Source organism: Salvelinus namaycush, chromosome 41 (assembly GCF_016432855.1).
Source record: "Salvelinus namaycush isolate Seneca chromosome 41, SaNama_1.0, whole genome shotgun sequence".
Lineage (NCBI taxonomy): Eukaryota > Metazoa > Chordata > Actinopteri > Salmoniformes > Salmonidae > Salvelinus > Salvelinus namaycush.
This window is the reverse complement of record NC_052347.1, coordinates 5,603,820-5,625,646: the sequence shown is the minus strand read 5'-3', so window position 1 is coordinate 5,625,646 and position 21,827 is coordinate 5,603,820.

Sequence of the window (21,827 nt, the reverse complement as noted above, 5' to 3'; positions counted from 1 at the left end):
AAAAGTGCTATCTTCGTCCCCATGTGCAGTTGCAAACCTTAGTCTGGCTTTTTTATGGCGGTTTTGGAGCAGTGGCTTCTTCCTTGCTGAGCGGCCTTTCAGGTTATGTCGATATAGGACTCGTTTTACTGTGGATATAGATACTTTTGTACCCGTTTCCTCCAGCATCTTCACAAGATCATTTGCTGTTGTTCTGGGATTGATTTGCACTTTTCACACCAAAGTACTTTCATCTCTAGGAGACAGAACGCGTCTTCTCCTTCCTGAGCGGAATGACGGCTGCGTGGTCCCATGGTGTTTATGCTTGCGCACTATTGTTTGTCCAGATGAACGTGGTACCTTCAGGCGTGAGGAAATTGCTCCCAATGATGAACCAGACTTGTGGAGGTCTACAATTTTTTTTCTGAGGTCTTGGCTGATTTCTTTTGATTTTCCCATGATGTCAAGCAGAGGCACTGAGTTTGAAGGTAGGCCTTGAAATACATCCACAGTACACCTCTAATTGACTCAAATGATGTCAATTAGCCTATCAGAAGCTTTTAAAGCCATGACATCATTTTATGGAATTTTCCAAGCTGTTTAAAGGCACAGTCAACTTAGTGTATGTAAACTTCTGACCCACTGGAATTGTGATACAGTGAAATAATCTGTCTGTAAACTGTCTGTCTGTAATCTGTCTGTAAACAAATGACTTGTGTCATGCACAAAGTAGATGTCCTAACCAACTTGCCAAAACAGTAGTTTGTTAACAAGAAATTTGTGGAGTGGTTGAAAAACGAGTTTTAATGACTCGACTTCAACTGTATCACTCCAGTGTTAATGCTAAATTGTAATTATTCCGCCTCTATGGCCTATTTATTGCCCTACCTCCCTACTCTTCTAGATTTGCACACACTGTACATATCTTTTTCTATTGTGTTATTGACTGTACGTTTGTTTATCCCACGTGTAACTTTGTGTTGTTGTTTTTGTCACACTGCTTTGCTTTATCTTGGCCAGGTCGCAGTTGTAAATGAGAACTTGTTCTCAACTGGCCTACCTGGTTAAATAAAGGTGAAATAAATCAAGTAGGTAGGCTACAACTATGGGGGATGAAGCGTGTATGGTGTGATGGATCATGTCAGGGTGGGGACCGGGGTTTAAGTAGATAGCTAAAGGACAGCGAACAAAGCCACTGGTAATAAGTAAAAGGATAAGGTTATAACTGTATCTTGAAGCATCATGTTGGAGAAGTTGAAAGTCTTAACCCACTCAGCCCAACCCTGCCTGTATGCATATCAATGGATCACTTCCCTATCCAAAACTCGAATTGCCTCATTAGGAAGCTCTTCGACTGAAACGTCCATATTTCTGGTAACTTTGTTGTTTCAAGTGAGATATAAATGCTCCCTTAGGCAGACCCGCTTACAATTCAGTGAGGTCACATACTGGTTGTTACTTACTTTTTTTCTACAGGCTTTTACTGCCTCCCTTTGGTGAGGAGTGGTATTTTAATTATAGGAAAAGAAACTCACGCTGAGCCACCAGCAGTAGCCCACTGTACCACCAGCGTGTGAATCTTCCCGAAAGATTACTGAACCAAGAATATACTGTTTTGGGGGGTTTCAATGGGCCTAAATTATTCATAAGTAATATATAATATAATTGCAGTAATAGTGTTTCACTTTGTATGATACAGACTACATTTAACAGTCTGTCAGACATGAGGTACAGAGAGCACCATGACATGGCTGTGTGAGCTCCCCTCCCCTTCTGTCTATGACTAACTCCACTCTCTGATACAGTCGTATATTTTAACCAGAGTTAAACGCAATGAGCTGTGCAGTGCTTCTTCTGAGCAGGAGGTGGACACAGAGCACAGTCTCTCTCTGGTCCAGTTGTGGCAATGTATGAAAGTAACTTTTCCAGTGTTCCATAGTTGTATGAAATATGACGAAAAATTAAAAACAATATGAGTGAAATAGCTTTCCTTCCCCAAAATTGTAATTAAGTATGTTAAAAACAGCTTTTCTACCCTTGCTTGGACTGGTCACAACAACAGAATGGTGTGGGAATATCCAGTGCCTTCAGAAAGTATTCACCTTCTTGACTTTTTCCACATTTTGTTGTGTTACAGCCTGAATTTAAAATTTATTACATTTAGATTTTGTATCACTGGCCTACACACCCCATCATGTCAAAGTGAAATTGTGATTTTAGACATTTTTACACATTAATTAAAAATTAAAATGTGAAATGTCTTGAGTCAATAAGTCTTCAACCCTTTTGTCAGGGCGAGTCTAAATAAGTTCAGGAGTAAAAATATGCTTAACAAGTCACATAATAAGTTGAATGGACTAATTCTGTGTGCAGTAATAGTGTTTAACATGATTTTTGAATGACTACCTTATATCTGTAGCCCACACTTACAATTATCTGTAAGGTCCCTCAGTCGAGCAGTGAATTTCAAACACAGATTCAACCACAAAGACCAGAGAGGTTTTCCAATGCCTCGCAAAGAAGGCTACCTATTGGTAGATGGGTAAACTTTTATAAAAGCAGACATTGCATATCCCTTTGAGCATGGCGAAGTTATTAATTACACTTAAAACCAGTCACTACAAAGCAGTGGGACGTTCTTTTGATAAGTACTTTTGGGTGTCAGGGAAAATGTATGGAGTAAGAAGAACATAATTTTCTTTAGGAATGTAGTGAAGTAAAAGTAAAAGTTGTCCAAAATATAAATAATAAAGTTAATATAAATATTTAAGTACAGATACTTAAAAAACTAACTTAAGTAGTAATTTCGAGTATTTTTACTTACACTTGAAGTCGGAAGTTTACATATACTTAGGTTGGAGTCATTAAAACTCGTTTTTCAACCACTCCACAAACTAGTTTTGGCAAGTCGGTTAGAACATCTACTTTCTGCATGACACAAGTAACAATTGTTTACAGACAGATTATTTCACTTATATTTCACTGTAAGACAATTCCAGTGGGTCAGAAGTTTACATACACTAAGCTGGCTTTGCCTTTAAACAGCTTGGAAAATTCCAGAAAATTATGTCATGGCTTTAGAAGTTTCTGATAGGCTAATTGACATCATTTGAGTCAATTGGAGGTGTACCTGTGGATGTATTTCAAGGCCTACCTTCAAACTCAGTGCCTCTTTGCTTGACATCATGGGAAAATCAAAAGAAATCAGCCAAGACCTCAGAAAAAGAATTGTAGACCTCCACAAGTCTGGTTCATCATTGGGAGCAATTTCCTAACGCCTGAAGGTACCACGTTCATCTGTACAAACAATAGTGCGCAAGCATAAACACCATGGGACCACGCAGCCGTCATACCGCTCAGGAAGGAAAAGACGTGTTCTGTCTCCTAGAGATTAACGTACTTTGGTGCGAAAAGTGCAAATCAAGCCCAGAACAACAGCAAAGGACCTTGTGAAGATGCTGGAGGAAACAGGTACAAAAGTATCTATATCCACAGTAAAACGAGTCCTATATCGACATAACCTGAAAGGCCGCTCAGCAAGGAAGAAGCCGCGGCTCCAAAACCGCCATAAAAAAGCCAGACTAAGGTTTGCAACTGCATATGGGGACAAAGATTGTACTTTTTTGGAGAAATGTCCTCTGGTCTGATGAAACAAAAATAGAACTGTTTGGCCATAATGGCCATCGTTATGTTTGGAGGAAAAAGGGGGAGACTTGCAAGCCGAAGAACACCATCCCAACCGTGAAGCACGGGGGTGGCAGCATCATGTTGTGGGGGTGCTTTGCTGCAGGAGGGACTGGTGCACTTCACAAAATAGATGGCATCATGAGGATGGAACATTATGTGGATATATTGAAGCAACATCTCAAGATGTTAAAACTTGGTCTCAAATGGGTCTTCCAAAGGGACAATGACCCCAAGCATACTTCCAAAATTGTGGCAAAATGGCTTAAGGACAACAAAGTCAAGGTATTGGAGTGGCCATCACAAAGCCCTGCCCCCATCCTATATAAAATTTGTGCATGTGCTAGCAAGGAGGCCTACAAACCTGACTCAGTTACACCAGCTCTGTCAGGAGGAATGTGCCAAAATTCACCCAACTTATTGTGGGAAACCTGTGGAAGGCTACCCGAAACGTTTGACCGAAGTTAAACAATTTAAAGGCAATGCTACCAAATACTAATTGAGTGTATGTAAACTTCTGACCCACTGGGAATGTGATGAAAGAAATGAAAGCTGAAATAAATAATTCTCTCTGCTATTATTCTGACATTTAACATTCTTAAAATAAAGTGGTGATCCTAACTGACCTAAGACAGGCAATTTTTACTAGGATTAAATGTCAAGAATTGTGAAAAACTGAGTTTCAATGTATTTGGCTAAGGTGTATGTAAACTTCCGACTTCAACTGTAAGTTCTTTACACCACTGCTACAAAGATACTGATACTGAAGGAAACAGCTCAGCGATTTTGCCATGAGGCCAATGGTTACTTTAAAGGACGTACAGAGTTTAATGGCTATGATAGGAGAAAACTGAGGATTGATCAACAACATTGTAGTTACTCCACAATACTATCCTAAATGACAGGGTGAAAAGAAGGAAGCCTGGTACACAATAAAACTATTACAAAACATGCATCCTGTTTGCAATAAGGCACTAAAGTAAAACTGCAAAAAACGTGGCAAATAAATTAACTTTATTTCCTGAATACAAAGCGTTATGTTTGGGGAAAATTCAACACAACACAGCACAACACAACACAACACAACACTGAGTAACACTCTTTAAGTTTTCTAACATGGTGATGGCTGCATCATGTTTTTCACACCCTGATCTGTTTCACCTGTCTTTGTGCTTGTCTCCACCCCCCTCCAGGTGTCACCCATCTTCCTCATTATCCTCTGTGTATTTATACCTATGTTCTCTGTTTGTCTGTTGCCGGTGTCGTCTTGTCTTGTTAGGTCTTACCAGGGTATTTTCCCGTCTCCCTGCTTTCTCAAGTTCTGTTTCCTAGTTTTCCCGGTTCCTGACCATTCTGCCTGCCCTGACCCCGAGCCTGCCTGCCGTTCTGTACTTGCCTGACTCTGACCCGTTTTCGAACCTCTGCCTGTCCTGACCCCGAGCCTGCTGTTCTGTACCTTATTGACTCTGCCCTGGATTACGGACCTCTGCCTGCCTTTGACCTGTCTTTTGCCTGCCCCCTATTTGGGTCAATAAACATCTGTGACTCTAGCTGTCTGCATCTGGGTCTTATCCTGAGTTCTGATAGTACAAACTGGTCATGACTGACCCAGCAGACTCAGACCAGTGCCATAATGCTGTCTCCCTGCAAGGAGCCACCATTGGAAGACACAAGGAGTTACTGCAATGTCTTATGGAGGGACTCCAAACCCTGGCAGGAAACCATGACCAGGCATTCGATACATTGCTGAAGCAATTCCGCAGATTCCCCACTGGGCAGCGGGTCACACCCGTAATCTCCCAGCCTACCTCAGTGTCCCGAGAACCCCGCTTACCTCCTACGCTGGAGATTCTGGATAGAGTACATCATAACGCTGATGTCCGGGAGGCCACTCGCCTGGGCCACGGGGGTGTGGGAGCAACAGTCCCCCGTCTGCCTCAGTCTGGAGGAGTTCGTGGAGGAAGTTCGTAAGGTGTTTGACTCTCCATTGTCCGGGAGAGAGGATGCTCGTAAGCTGCTCCAGCTACGTCAAGACTCCCATAGTGTGGCAGACTACGCAGTGGATTTTTGCACATTGTCGGCTGAGAGTGCCTGGAACCCGGAAGCATTGTCCGACATGTTCCCTCACGGATTATCGGAAGTGATCAAAGATGAGCTCGCAGCCTGGGAGCTTCCCATAAATCTTGACTCCCTCATAGCCTTGACCATCAGGATCGATGGGAATCTGTGCCCTGTCGCTCTCGTTCGCCCTCGATTCCCACCTCGCCTCCGAAGAATCCCGGGGACCCCCGAAGTCTACATGTCCGAGTGAACCCGACGTCACCCTAGTTCTCTCAGGAATCACCTAGGGCTGCCAACTCGCCTTTGTCGGAGTCCATGCGCCTGGGCAGGGCTAGATTGACTCCAGCTGAGCGCTTACACCCACTCCACACACAGAGCTGACTCTATTGTGGAGCTACGGGACATTTCGTAGCTACCTGCCCATTAAAAACCCAGGCTCATCAAGAAGGGGCGAGTACTCTGGTGGGCCATACGGAGAACTTTTCCTCTCCCCTTACTCACACCCCTTTCCATTGCCATCCAGCTGTGGGGGAACCAGTCGAAATCTCGGGTACTCATCAACTCTGGGGCCGATGAGAGTTTTTTGGACTCTACCCTGGCGTCCGAGCTGGGCATCCCCACTCAGCCCCTCTCCATTTCCATGGACCTTAGAGCTATGGACGGGCGCTCTATAGGCCGGGTCACTTACAATACCACTCCCATTAACCTACGAGTGACAGGGAACCAGAGCGAGGCAATACAATTTATGCTGATTAAATTTCCTCAGGTTCCCTTGGTATTGGGCTTATTTTGGCTCCAGCGACACAATCCCATCATAGACTGGATTGCTGGTGCCATTATGGGCTGGAGCCCGTTCTGCCACCCACATTGTCTGAAGTCAGCGCAGCTTTCCCCGGGACATCTTCCTGTGGGCTCGGAAGTTGCCCCGGTCCTTTCCGCCATTCCCGCGGAGTACGAGGACCTCTGGTTTCAGTAAGTCCCGGGCCACTTCACCGACCCTATGACTGCGGGATCGACCTTCTCCCAGGCACCACACCACCCTGGGGACGACTGTACTCTCTGTCGGGTCTGGAGACCAAGGGTATGGAGACCTACATTGAGGACTCCCTAGCTGCAGGGTATATCCGTCCTTCTGCCTCCCCCGACCGGTGCAGGGTTCTTCTTTGTGGAGAAGAAGGACAAACCCTGTGCCCGTGCATCGACCGTGAGAGCAGTGGTGGATTGGTCCCAGCCTACGTCCAGAGTGCAGCAGCAACGTTTCCTGGGATTTGCCAACTTCTATTGCCGTTTTATCCGGCACCCTGCCACCCTGGCTTTACAGCACCCTGGCTTCCCCCCTGTCTGCACTCACCTCTCCCAAGGTTCCGTTCACATGGTCCCTAGCTGCTGACCGGTCGTTCCCGGACCTCAAGCACCGCTCCACCACTGCTCCCATATTGGTTCATCCTGACTGTCTCGTCAGTTCACGGTGGAGGCTGATGCTTCGGATGTCAGAGTGGGGGCTGTCCTGTTCCAGCGTTCTGCCCTGGACCTCAAGTTACATCCATGCGACTTCTTCTCCCATTGCCTCAACGCCACGGAGAGGAACTACGATGTGGGGAATCGTGAGCTTCTCACGTGAAGATGGCGTTGGAGGAGTGGAGACACTGGTTGGAGGGGGCGGAACATCTGTTCATTGTGTGGACGAACCACAAGAACCTGGAATATCTCCGCACTGCCAACAATCTCAATTCCAGGCAAGCTAGGTGGGCCCTGCTTTTCACCCGGTTTAACTTCTCCCTCTCATACCGACCAGGATCCAAGAACATCAAGCCGGATATGCTGTCATGGCGCTATAGCCCCACGGCTACACCCTCGGACCCCGAGACCATCCTTCCCACCTCGTGTCTGACGATGGCACTCAGCTTGGGAATAGGGGAGCATGTCTGTGAGGCGCGGCATTCTCAGCCGAACCCCGGGGGTAGCCCAGATAACCGGATATTTGTACCTGACACTGTCCGCTCCTTGGTCCTGGAGTGGGCCCACTCCTCCAGGCTTGCCTGCCACCCAGGCTCCTATCGGACCCTGGCCTTTGTGCGACAATGCTTTTGGTGGCCTACCATAGTCCCGGACATCTCCTTGTTTGTCGCCGCCTGCATGTCTGTGCTCAGAACAAGACTCCTTAGCAAGCTCTGGCTGGTCTTCTTCAACTACTGCCTGTCCCTCACCGTCCTGGTCTCACATATCCCTGGACTTCGTCACGGGTCTTCCCCCGTCTGATGGCAACACCGCCATCCTGACAGTAGTGGATCGGTTTTCCAAAGCCGCACATTTCATTCCTCAGCTACCCTCTGCCAAAGAGAAGGCCCAGCTCATGGTGCAGCACGTCTTCTGGATCCATGGACTCCCGGTGGACATGGTCTCCGACCGGGGCCCTCAGTTCTTGTCCCGGTTCTGGAAGGCATTCTACGCACTCATTGGGTCGTCGGCCAGCCTGTCCTCCGGGTTCCACCCTTAGTCCAATGGTCAGTTGGAGTGAGCCAATCAAGACCTGGAGACGACTCTTCGCTGCCTTTTCTCCGCCAACCCCACCACCTGGAGCCAGCAACTTGTGTGGGTTGAATACGCCCGCAACACCCTCCCCTGCTCTACCACTGGGCTCTCGCCTTTCGAGTGTTCCCTGGGTTATCAGCCCACGCTCTTCCCGGAGCAAGAGGAAGAGGTCGGCATACCCTCGGCGAAGATGTTTGTCCTCCGCTGTCACCGTACCTGAAAGAGAGCCCGGTCGGCTCTTCTCAAGACCCCCTTCAGGTATCGACGACAAGCGGACCACCACCGTACCCCGGCTCCCCGGCATCGTCTCGGGCAGAGGGTATGGCTGTCCACTCTTTACCTGCCACCCCGGGTGGAGTACAGCAAACTTTCCCCCCACTTTATCGGCCCTTTCCACATCTGCAAGATCATTAGCTCGTCTGCTGCTCGTCTTCTGTTGCCCCGTACCCTCCATATTCATCCCACTTTTCATGTGTCTAGGATTAAACCTATGTCTCAAGACCCTTTGTCTCCTGTTCGCTTTTGACCTATCTTTTGCCTGCCCCCTGTTTGGGTCATCTGTGACTCTAGCTGTCTGCATCTGGATCTTATCCTGAGTTCTGATAATGTTATGAGTATGCTTGTCATCGGCAACAACTAGGCAACACGTTTTTTTTATATATAAAAAGAAACAGAATAGCGCTAAGCACAGGCAAAATCCTGAAGAAAAACCTGGTTTTTCAGTCTGCTTTCCAACAGACACTGGGAGACAAATTCACCTTTCAACAGGACAATAACCTAAAACACAAGGCCAAAAATAACCTGGAGTTGCTAACCAAGATGACATTGAATGTTTCTGAGTGGCCTAGTTACAGTTTTCACTTAAATCGGCTTGAAAGTCTATGGCAAGGCTTGAAAATGTCTGTCTAGCAATGATCAACAGTCAACTTGACAGTTTGAAGAATTTAAAAAATAATAATGGGCAAAGAATGTACAATCTAGGTATGCAAAGCTCTTAGAGACTAACCCAGAAAGACTTACAGCTGTAATCACTGCCAAAGGTTATTCTAACATGTATTGATTCAGGGGTGTGAATACTTATGTAAATTAGATATTTCTGTATTTAATTTTCAATACATTTGGGAAAAATCTAAACATATTTTCACTTTTTCATTATGGGGTATTGTGTGTAGATGGGTGATGGAAAAAATATATTTAATACATTTTGAATTCAGGCTGTAACACAACAAAATGTGGAATAAGTCAAGGTGTATGAATACTTTCTGAAGGCACTGCAGCCTACCAATCATTATAAATATCCATGACAAGTAAACAGTTTATTTTCCAGCTCAGTCACTGAGCCAATGAGACGTCTCGGCCAAGCATGTGAGGTCACCTCATAGGAAATGGAAAGCATTTTTGAAGACGTCTGTTTCAGACAAGTTTATGGAGGGAGAGGCCTATTACCCAATGTTTTTTCTCTATTTTATGATTTGACCACAAATACAAGTAAAGGACGAGTCAACAACATTATCTGGGTGGGCCTTTGAGTTGACAGAATATTCGCTTTTTCGGGGGGGACAGTTAGGTCCCATGTAGCCTAAACGACAGAGAAACACATGTCGGTGTTTGGTCGGATGATAGCCCTTCTCATGACTCAGTGCTACATTGGGGTCATTCCATGTCCCTTTTGATTAGCTGAGGTGGTTTGGTCAAGCGTGGGTCGCTCTATCTGGAAACAGAATGATCATTGATTGATGTATGGTTTTGGAAACCTTGAAGATTCAACTTAAAAAGATTGTGCGAGATTTTGGCAATTATGTCCTTTTTTTCTACCTACCCAGAGTCAGATTATTATTATTTTTTATCCGTGAGTTCATCTGACTCTGGGTAAGTAGAAAAAGGGCTTAATTGCCAAAATCTTACACTATCCATTTAATTATCATACAAAAATAACTTTACAAATAAAAAAAGATACAGGTACTGTAGGCTGTTTTACTTCAGATTTCCACAGATGTTTTTTGTATAACACAGCTTCGAGCCTACATTTTCTTTTTTGGGTTCCTTCCTGAGTTTCCATTATCTCAGGAAGTGCAACATAAAGGCCTCTGTGAGAATCTGTGTTAAAAACAGCGCACAATAAGTATATCTTTTCTATTTGTAAAATGATTTGGGGTAGATATGAAAATAGAGTTTCTGACGTTTCCAAATCCGTATTGCATGCAGTGATTACTAAAAATAGACAAGTGTCAGGACAGCTGTAGGCCTACACATTGGCCTAGGCTTGGTCAATTGTTCAAATGAGAACCCTATGGCTGTATGGCCAACAAGCTCTCACAGTTTCACTGCAGAATTAGACGTTTATCCACGTTCTCCAAACTTGCAATTTCTCATTTCGAAGTTGCTCCAAACGTTAAATTTCAAAGTGTTTTTGTTGTTCCTACTGCTTTGTATCATTCCATTTCTCCAAACATCAAACTTAGAAGTTAGGGGTTAAGTTTAGGCACTCATTCCAAATGGTTATGGTAAGGATTAAAGTTTGGGATAGGGTAAAAAAAAAAATAGCGCTCACTGTTATGCTTAGTGGCCGGTTTTTAAGGACATTTCCCACGTCCTCAGGACATGGATAGATGTCCAATTTCGACTTTAACCTTGAACGACCCGGCAGGTATGGTCTTGGGTTCTCAAGAGCTAGTCAGATGCAGGCAATTCAATTACAGTATGTTTGGAGCGCAAACCTTTTGTTTGTGGCTCTGTTATTTAGGCCTATTCTTTCTAGTCATGACTTTTGCACGTTTTGATAATTAGGTCTCTATTTCCATATCAAGAAATGTTTGCAAACTTACCGGTAATTGCTTGTTCTTGCACAGGGAAAATATTTAAGGCCTGGTTAATTTTGAGCGCTCTACAGACTCCATCAATGTGCCTTCCAGAAAGGGGCTTCATGCACCCATTTATTTTAGAGGGGCCACGAAGTGTGTGATGATGGAGGGGGGTGGTCCAGAGGCTGGCTTGCAAGTCTGAGAATTTAGACATTTTCAAACACCCGAAACAGCTTTTTCCTTCAATTCTATGTTCAGTTGTCATTTTAATTCATTATGCCCATTGAACTTTTATGCCTTAGGAGATTAGTATAACTGCCACATTGGTATAGCTATACTGTAGTATCATAACCCAATAATTAAAGCAATTTTTGCATGCCAGCTAGGATAGTTAGACAAGCTACCCAGCTAGCACATAATGTTCTGAGAACCATGTTTCTTAGCGCTTGGTGAGAGGATGGTTGTCATATGGCTATTTTGCATACAACCTTCCCACAACACTCTGGGAATGGTGCAGGATTGCTGCTTGGCTTTGGAACATTCTCAGCACATTTAAGGAACTTGACAAAATAACGTTATTTTCTTGGTATTTCATTACTTTAACATAACATTTCCTAAAAGTTCAACCATGGTTACATTTAATTACATTGTTGGTAATGTTCTAGGAACGTTCTCCATCTAGTTTGACATTTGGAAATGTTCTCAAACAATGTTCTTCTGTGGGAATTTCAATACTTTAGCATGATTTTCCTACAGGTTTCATCATGGCTCTATTTGAAGTCATGTTCTTAGAACATTAAGGAAACTTTCCTTAAAAAACTAAAAAACATTAGAACATTCTAAGAATGATTATTATTGTTATTTAAAAACATATACACCCTGTTCTCATCGTCAACAAAATTCTCTCTATCCTCTATCTTGTTAAGTGTGTTCAGAGGTGCATTCAACAAGGGAAATAATTAGCGAACATTGGCTAACGTTACCTAACATATTCCATTTGTTTTATGTTAGCCGCGACCGTTCGCTAATGTTAGCGAACAGTCTGAGAAGATAATGTGCGGCGAACGTAAGTATCTGTTTTGGGTCTAAACTGCCACTAAAAATAATAATGTGGCCATGTAGACTTTCTACTATATTTAGTAGAAATAGCTCAATCGTTTTCAGTTTGAATACTTTGCTAAAAAGCCATCTGTAATCCTTACAAAAAGTAGCTGTTTGATGTTTCACCTTAACATTTTGAAATGTTCATTCAAATCGTTCAACTGAAATTGTTACTTCGGCAACATGTTCGCCGCAAACAGAAGCATTGTTGAACTCGCCTCAGGTGTGTTGGCCACACCCACTAATTGGCCACACCTGATCTGAATGAGTGCTAAGACAAAAAGCTTTTTTTAACCTTTCTGGCGCAGGCGTTCCGCTAGCGACCCATCTCGACAACATCCAGTGAAATTGCAGAGCGCCAAATTCAAAATACAGAAATAGTCATAATAAACATTCATAAAAAATACAAGTGTTATACATCGGCTTAAAGATTAACTTCTTGTTAATCCAGCCGCTTTGTCAGATTTCAAAAAGGCTTTACAGCAAAAGCATACCATGTGATTATCTAAGGACAGCGCCCCGCAAACAAAAGCATGAAAAACATTTTCCAACCAAACAGATGCATCACGAAAGTCAGAAATAGCGATTAAATAAATTGCTTACCTTTGAAGATCTTCATCTTTTTGCAATCCCAAAGGTCTCAGTTACACAATGAATGGTTGTTTTGTTCGATAAAGTGCTTCTTTATATCCCAAAAATGTCCATTTATTTGGCGCGTTTGATTCAGAAATACACAGGTTCCAAATCGCCCAACATGCCTACAAAGCATCTAATAAGTTACCTGTAAACTTGGTCCAAACATTTCAAACAATGTTTCTAATCCAACCTAAGGTACCCTAAAATGTAAATAATCGATGAAATTTAAGACGAATAAACTGTTTCCAATACCGGAGAAAAACAACACGGAGTGCGCTCTCATTCACGCACACCAAAAGACTAGAGTCCACCTGAGTGACACTTAGAAAGAATACGACTATTTCTTAATTAAAAAAAAACATCAAACAATCTCTAAAGACTGTTAACATCTAGTGGAAGCCATAGGAACTGCAATCTGGGTCCTAACAATTCAGCTTCCCCATGACCTCAACAACAACAAAAATTCCTGGATGGATTGTCCTCGGGGTTTCGCCTGCCAAATCAGTTCTGTTATACTCACATACATTATTTTAACAGTTTTAGAAACTGTAGCGTGTTTTCTATCCAATACTATCATGCATATGCATATCCTAGCTTCTGGGCCTGAGTAACAGGCAGTTTACTTTGGGCACCTCAGTCATCCAAACTTCCGAATACTCCCCCCTATCCCTAAATTTAAAAAAACATAGCTAGCTCTATCCTGGTGGCACAGTGGAATATTTGCTTGGATAGAGAACAGAAGATCATACAGGGATCTTAATTTGAGCCAGTTTGCTACAGCAGGAAAATAATCCTGCAGCAACAGGAAATGTTAATTATTATGTAGATTATAATTTATGGCTAATCCTCCTGTGTGGCTCAGTTGGTAGAGCATGTCACTTGCAACGCCAGGGTTGTGGGTTCGATTCCCACGGGGGATCAGTACAAAAAATGTATGCACTCACTTCTGTAAATTGATCTGGATAAGAGCATCTGGTAATGTAAAAAAAATATGTTTTTCAGTAAGCATGGCTGATTGCAGGCGTGGCCTTCAGATCGATCTTATTGGCCACCCTTGAGAGCAAATGTAATTCCTGTTAATTGTGTAAAGTTAACATACTGCAAATAAAAGTGTTCGTTAAAAGGTTTTGCATTTTACACATTCTTCGAGAATATTAAGATTATTTATTACATTAAGATTAAGATTATTACATTACATTAAGATTATTACATTAAGATTATTTTATTTATTAAGTCTCATTTAACATACAAAAATGCAAATGTTCAACCTTAACATGTGATAACTATACAACAAAACAAACTAACAGGAATGGCTAAAAATAACTACAAAACTACACCTCCAGTCTTCTGATCTGACCCACTGGGTCATATCTCAGTAACTCAGTGTAACAGTATAACTTTACTTCCGTCCCCTCGCCCCGACCCGGGCGCAAACCAGGGACCCTCTGCACACATCAACAACAGTCACCCACGAAGCATCGTTACCCATCGCTCCACAAAAGCCGCGGCCCTTGCAGAGCAAGGGGAACCACCACTTCAAGGTCTCAAAGCGAGTGACGTAACCGATTGAAACGCTATTAGCGCGCACCACCGCTAACCATTTCACATCCGTTACACTCACCCCCCTTTCGACCTCCTCCTTTTCCGCAGCAACCAGTGATCCGGGTCAACAGCATCAATGTAACAGTATAACTTCACGTCCGTCCCCTCGCCCCGACACGGGCGCGAACCAGGGACCCTCTGCACACATCAACAACAGTCACCCACAAAGCATCGTTACCCATCGCTCCACAAAAGCCGCGGCCCTTGCAGAGGAAGGGGAACCACTACGTCAAGGTCTCAAAGCGAGTGACGTAACCGATTGAAACGCTATTAGCGCGCACCACCGCTAACTAGCTAGCCATTTCACATCCGTTACATCAGCACCAAAAGAAAATAACACAACTATGTGACCCAGTGCCTAAAAACAGGACAAATCTGATGGGGCTCGTGCCCTTGTGCCCCCTACGGACATGAGGCTTCTACTTCCAGACGTCTGAACCCTGAGCTCCCTGCCTTATCCAAGCCACATACCAGTTCTGCTTTACAGCGTAACGCATTCAGTAATAACCTACTACAAAACATAGCATTAAGGAGTACACCACATCTGTCATTTGCTTCATCAATAAATACATCGATGACGTCGTCCCCACAGTGACCGTACGTACGTACATACTCCAACCAGAAGCCATGGATTACAGGCAGCATCCACACTGAGCTAAAGGCTAGAGCTGCCGCTTTCAAGGAACGGGAGCACCAAGTCTAGGTCCAAGAGGCTTCTAAACAGCTTCTACCCCCAAGCCATAAGACTCCTGAACATCTACTAAAATGGCTACCCAGACTATTTACATTGCCCCCTCCCCTCTCCACACCACTGCCACTCTCTGATGTCATCTATGCATAGTCACTTTAATTAACTCTACCTACATGTACATACTACCTCAACTAACTGGTGCCCCAGCACATTGACTCTGTACCGGCACCCCCCTGAATATATATATATTTTTAATTGCTGCTCTTTAATAACATGTTACTTTTATCTCTTATTCTTATCTGTATTTTTTTTAACTGCACTGCTGGTTAGGGGCTCGTAAGTAAGCCTTTTACTATAAGGTAAATACCTGTTGTATTTGGTGCATGTGACTAATCAAATTTGATTTGATTTGAACTCTCAGGGCACCTAGTTGTTCAGGAGCACAGACAGTGCTGCAGCAGTGACAACACTTTTTAACATTTTGTTCTGCGACTTTGGGCCTTAGTGGTGCTTTGCAAAGACATGAATAATGCAATGCACGCTCCTTGACTGAAGCATACTGAAAACAATTCATTCTGATTGATGAGTCCATAAAAGTCAATTGGCCTCATAGGAGTTTTATCCTTAAGAAGTAAGCACAGCATACGAGAGAGAGAGAGACTGCTGATGGCTGATAGCGTCCTTATTGTATTCAAGCTGGTTAAGGGGAGGCTTAAGCCTTCTGCATGATTCGGTTCGGCTGGCACCTAACCGAACTTGGTGAGCTCGCATACTCCCTTCAAAGACCACTTGAAAAATGAGAAAAAAAGCAGCAATAGTACTGTTTTGTCCATCTTGAGACACAGTTAACAAGTCACGTAAAAAAAAATGTCTGAATTAATCTAAGATAACTCAAGAAATCTGTCATTCATTTGGACAATTTTGCATAGAATATCTTATTGTACATCTAAGCATTTCTCAACGATTAGCCTCTCGTTGAATGACAACAAACATTTAATTGAAGAATCCCTATTGTTGTCCAATCACCGGTGAAGGGGCGTAGTCTTCGGTTACCGACTTCGGCTACCAACTTCGGCTTGCCTCAAGAAAAAATGTGTGCACGAACAGCCAGCAAAACCCTTGCTGAAGACCAAAGTGAACAAAAAACGTCTCAAAATGCCATCATAATAATCATAATCATAATACATGCATGATTTGTAACTATTTAGGATGGAAAGCCTGCAAGACGCCTTTATGCCCCCAGAGCATTCACACCTGGCTCAGTGGGGAATCAACAAGCAGTCAATATCAATTTGGTTTAATTTAGTATGTGGTTCATTTTCATGTAAATAAGTTATTTCTGTTTTTTATTTGTAATACATTTGCAAAATTGTCTAAAAACCTGTTTTCACTTTGTCATTATGGGGTATTGTGTGTAGATTAATGAGGACAATTTTTAAAAATCCATTTTGCGGAATGCGTCTGTAACGTAACAAAATTTGGAGAAAGTCAAGGGGTCTGAATACTTTCCGAAGGCAATGTATGAATACTTTCCGAATGCACTGTATATATACAGTGCTTTCAGAAAGTATTCATACCTGTCACGTTCTGACCTTAGTTCCTTTGTTTTGTCTTTTGTTTTAGTATGGTCAGGGCGTGAGTTGGGTGGGTTGTCTATGTTAGTTTTTCTATGATTTTCTATTTCTGTGTTTGGCCTGATATGGTTCTCAATCAGAGGCAGCTGTCAATCGTTGTCCCTGATTGGGAACCATATTTAGGTAGCCTGTTTTCTGTTGGGTTTTGGTGGGTGGTTATTTTCAGTCTTTGTGTGTCTGCACCAGACAGAACTGTTTCGGTTTTCACTTTGTTGTTTTGTATTTGAAGTGTTCAGTTTTGGATTTATTAAATAAGATGAACACTAACTACGCTGCGCTTTGGTCCTCTCCTTCCACCGACGACAACCGTTACAATACCCTTTGACTTATTCTACATTTTGTTGTGTTACAGCCTGACTTCAAAATTGATTAAATATTATTTTTTTCTCACACATCTACACACAATAATGACCTTTGAATCACCTTTGTGAGCAAATACAGCAGTGAGTATTTCTGGGTAAGTCTCTAAGAGCTTTACACACCTGGATTGTACAATATTTGCACAGTAATCTTTTTGAAATTCTTCAAGCTCTGTGATGTTTTTTGTTGATCATTGCTAGACAGACATTTTCAAGTCATGCCTTAGATTTTCAAGCAGATTTACATCAAAACTGTAACTAGGCCACTCAGGAACATTCAATGTTGTCTTGGTAAGTAACTCCAATGTATTTGGCCTTGTGTACACAACTTATGATGTGGGAACTGGCACCTAGACCAATATCAAAGAAAGAAAATGTATAAATACACTTGTAATGTTTGTTATTTTGACAATTGGGGGGGGGGGGGGGGGGGGGGCACAATGTAGCACACACAGACGTTTATGTAAATGATTCATGAGATACACAGAATGAAACAGCATGGGAATGGCAATTATTTTTTAGAGGGGCGGTATTAGCAATGCATTCAGCTAGCAAGTGATTGTGCCAGACAAAACTAACCTAGAGGCAGCAGTCAGAATGTAATCAAATCATATCAGGAAAGGGTAACATAAAAGACGTAGTCAACACGTAATCAATCATTAGTTTATGATAAAACATGTTCAATCAAGCAATCACTTTCTTAACTGTTTGTAGTCTATCTTGTGAGGGATAATGTTTGATAATAGGCTGTCTGTTTGACAGGTGTTTATGTAATTGTGCCATTTCAAGCATTTGGGTCGGGCAGGATCCTTCACAGCAGTGCATGTCTCTTCCTGTCAGTGTGAAGACAGTTGTAGACACAACATGGACCAATAGCTGCAGCCACATCTTCCAGTTCAGCTTGAGTCAGTGGTGTGTGGAATCCACCAGCTCACCCATGCAAAGGGAAAAAAACTAGCCAGTGTGAGTCAATACATGTAAGAACTTCAGTGGTACTGAGAGCATCAACATGTTTAGCATACTGTAAAACAAAATGCTTACTGTAGCAGTTTTGTACAGGTCCATAAGCTGTGTGTGCCTCCAGTTGACGAACTACACTTACCCCCAGTTACGTTTACACTCAGATAACAGTGTTCATAACATAACTAAAAGGTTATCAATACACCTGTCAACTGTAGACATGTAATACAGGCTAAAAACAAAAGGTCTACTGGCACAACACCTAGTGAGCTACCAGTCTGAATGTCCTTTAGCTAGCCGCTAACCATTAGCTAGCATGCTAGCAACATTAGCTGACAAATTCTTAAGTAAACAACACATTTTGCAACAGTCACAAGTTCATCACTGTTTCGAGTATATATCTTCACATGTTTATGTCTTTGTTAACATGTCAATGTCAAACATGTCAATCCAAGATGGCATAGCAGTCAGATGTCTTTGTCTTTGTCTTGTCTCGTCCTGTCACGCCCTGACCTTAGTTATCTATGTTTTCTGTATTATTTTGGTCAGGTCAGGGTGTGACGAGGCTGGGTATGCTTGTTTGTCTTGTCTAGGGTTTTTGTAGATCTAGGGTTTTTTGTAAGTCTAGGTATTGTAGGTCTATGGTGACCTGAATTGGTTCCCAATCAGAGGCAACTGTTTATCGTTGTCTCTGATTGGGGATCCTATTTAGGTTGCCATTTTCCCTTTTGATTTCGTGGGTTCTTGTCTATGTGTCGTTGCATGTCAGCACTCGTTTTGTATAGCTTCTTGTTCATTTTGTTACTTTGTTAGTTTGTTCTGTGTTCTTTCTTCATTAAAAGAAGAATGTATGCATATCACGCTGCGCCTTGGTCTCCTCCTTACAACGAATGTGACACGTCCCATGTATATATCTTTTTATTGTCTGCATCCGTAATGGGTCTGCGGTCAAACGACCACCCCTCATCACTGTCAAACGCTCCCTAAAACACTTTTGCGAACAGGCCTTTCTAATTGACATGGCCGGAGTATCCTGGAATGACATTGACCTCATCCCGTCAGTAGAGGACGCCTGGTTATTCTTTAAAAGTGCCTTCCTCACCATCTTAAATAAGCATGCGCCATTCAAAAAATGTAGAACTAGGAATAGATATAGCCCTTGGTTCACTCCAGACCTGTCTGCCCTTGACCAGCACAAAACATCCTGTGGCGTTCTGCATTAGCATCGAATAGCCCCCGTGATATGCCAATTTTTAGGGAAGTTAGGAACCAATATACACAGGCAGTTAGGAAAGCTAAGGCTAGCTTTTTCAAACAGAAATTTGCATCCTGTAGTACAAACTCAAAAAAGTTATGGGACACTGTAAAGTCTATGGAGAATAAGAGCACCTCCTCCCAGCTACCCACTGCACAGAGGCTAGGAAACACTGTCACAACCGATAAATCCACAATAATTGAGAATTTCAATAAGCATCTTTCTACGTCTGGCCATGCTTTCCACCTGGCTACCCCTACCCCGGTCAACAGCCTTGCGCTCCCCACAGCAACTCGCCCAAACCTCTCCCACTTCTCCTTCACCCAAAACCAGATAGCTGATGTTCTGAAAGAGCTGAAAAATCTGGACCCCTACAAATCAGCCGGGCTAGACAATCTGGACCCTCTCTTTCTAAAATTATCTGCTGAAATTATTGCAACCCCTAGCCTGTTCAACCTCTCTTTCGTATCGTCTGAGATTACCATAGATTGGAAAGCTGCCACGGTCATCCCCCTCTTCAAAGGGGGAGACACTCTAGACCCAAACTGCTACAGACCTATATCTATTCTACCCTGCCTTTCTAAGGTCTTTGAAAGCCAAGCTAACAAACAGATTACCAACCATTTCGAATCTCACCGTACCTTCTCCGCTATGCAATCTGGTTTCAGAGCTGGTCATGTGTGCACCTCAGCCACGCTCAAGGTCCTAAACGATATCATAACCGCCATCGATAAGAGACATTACTGTGCAGCCATATTCATCGACCAGGCTAAGGCTTTCGACTCTGTCAATCACAACATTCTTATTGGCAGACTCAACAGCCTTGGCTTCTCAAATGATTGCCTCGCTTGGTTCACCAACTACTTCTCCGATAGAGTTCAGTATGTAAAATCGGAGGGCCTGTTGTCCGGACCTCTGGCAGTGTCTATGGGGTGCCACAGGGTTCAATTCTCGGGCCGACTCTCTTCTCTGTATACATGAATGATGTCGCTGATTCTCTGATCCACCTCTACGCAGACAACACCATTCTATATACCTCTGGCCCTTCGTTGGACACTGTGTTAACTAACCTCCAGATGAGCTTCAATGCCATACAACTCTCCTTCCGTGGCCTTCAACTGCTCTTAAATATAAATAAAACTAAATGCATGCTCTTCAACTGATCGCTGTCCGTGCCTGCCCGCCCGTCCAGCATCACTACTCTGGACAGTTCTGAATATGTGGACAACTACAAATACCTAGGTGTCTGGTTAGACTGTAAACTCTCCTTCCAGACTCACATTAAACATCTCCAATCCAAAATTAAATCTAGAATCGGCTTCCTATTTTGCAACAAAGCATCCTTCACTCATGTTGCCAAACATACCCTCGAAAACTGACCATCCACCGATCCTCGACTTCGGCGATGTCATTTACAAAATAGCCTCCAACAATCTACTCAAAAAATTGGATGCAGTCTATCACAGTGTCATCCGTTTTGTCACCAAAGCCCCATATACTACCCACCACTGCGACCTGTATGATCTCGTTGGCTGGCCCTCGCTTCATACTCGTCGCCAAACCCACTGGCTCCAGGTCATCTACAAGTCTCTGCTAGGTAAAGCGCCACCTTATAACAGCTCACTGGGTCACCATAGCAGCACCCATCCGTAGCACGCGCTCCAGCAGGTATATCTCACTGGTCACCCCCAAAGCCATTTCTTCCTTTGGCCGCCTCTCCTTCCAGTACTCTGCTGCCAATGACTGGAATGAACTGCAAAAATCTCTGAAGCTGGAGACTCTTACCTCCCTCACTAGCTTTAAGCACCAGCTGTCAGAGCAGCTCACAGATCACTGCACCTGTACATAGCTCATCTGTAAATAGCCCATCCAATCTTCCTCATCCCCATACTGTATTTATTTATCTTGCTCCTTTGCACCCCAGTATCTCAACTTGCACATTCATCTTCTGCACATCCTACCATTCCAGTGTTTAATTACTATATTGTAATTAATTTGCCACCATGGCCTATTTATTGCCTTACCTCTCTTATCCTACCGCATTTGCAAATGCTGTATATAGATTTTTCTACTGTATTATTGATTGTATGTTTGTTTATTCCATGTGTAACTCTGTGTTGTTGTATGTGTCGAACTGCTTTGCTTTATCTTGGCCAGGTCGCAGTTGCAAATGAGAACTTGTTCTCAACTAGCCTACCTTGTTAAATAAAGGTGAAATAAAAAATAAAAAATGTCATTTGTGGGGGATACTTGCTGATACAGACCTGAAATTAATTGACAGGAAAACACCATCAGATTAGGAAGCTTTGCCTCAGTGGACTCCTGGAGAAGCTACTGGACACTTGGTGAACCTAGCCAGACAAGTCAATTTACACTTTGTTACATCTGCATCAACAAATCATACACGCATAGCTAATTGCCTTCAATAGGCAATACATATTAATGAATACTCTAAGCATCACATTGAATAAATGTATCATTAATGTGTGCGTTTTGAAAGAAATATTTTCTTTGAATCAGTAGCCTACGAAT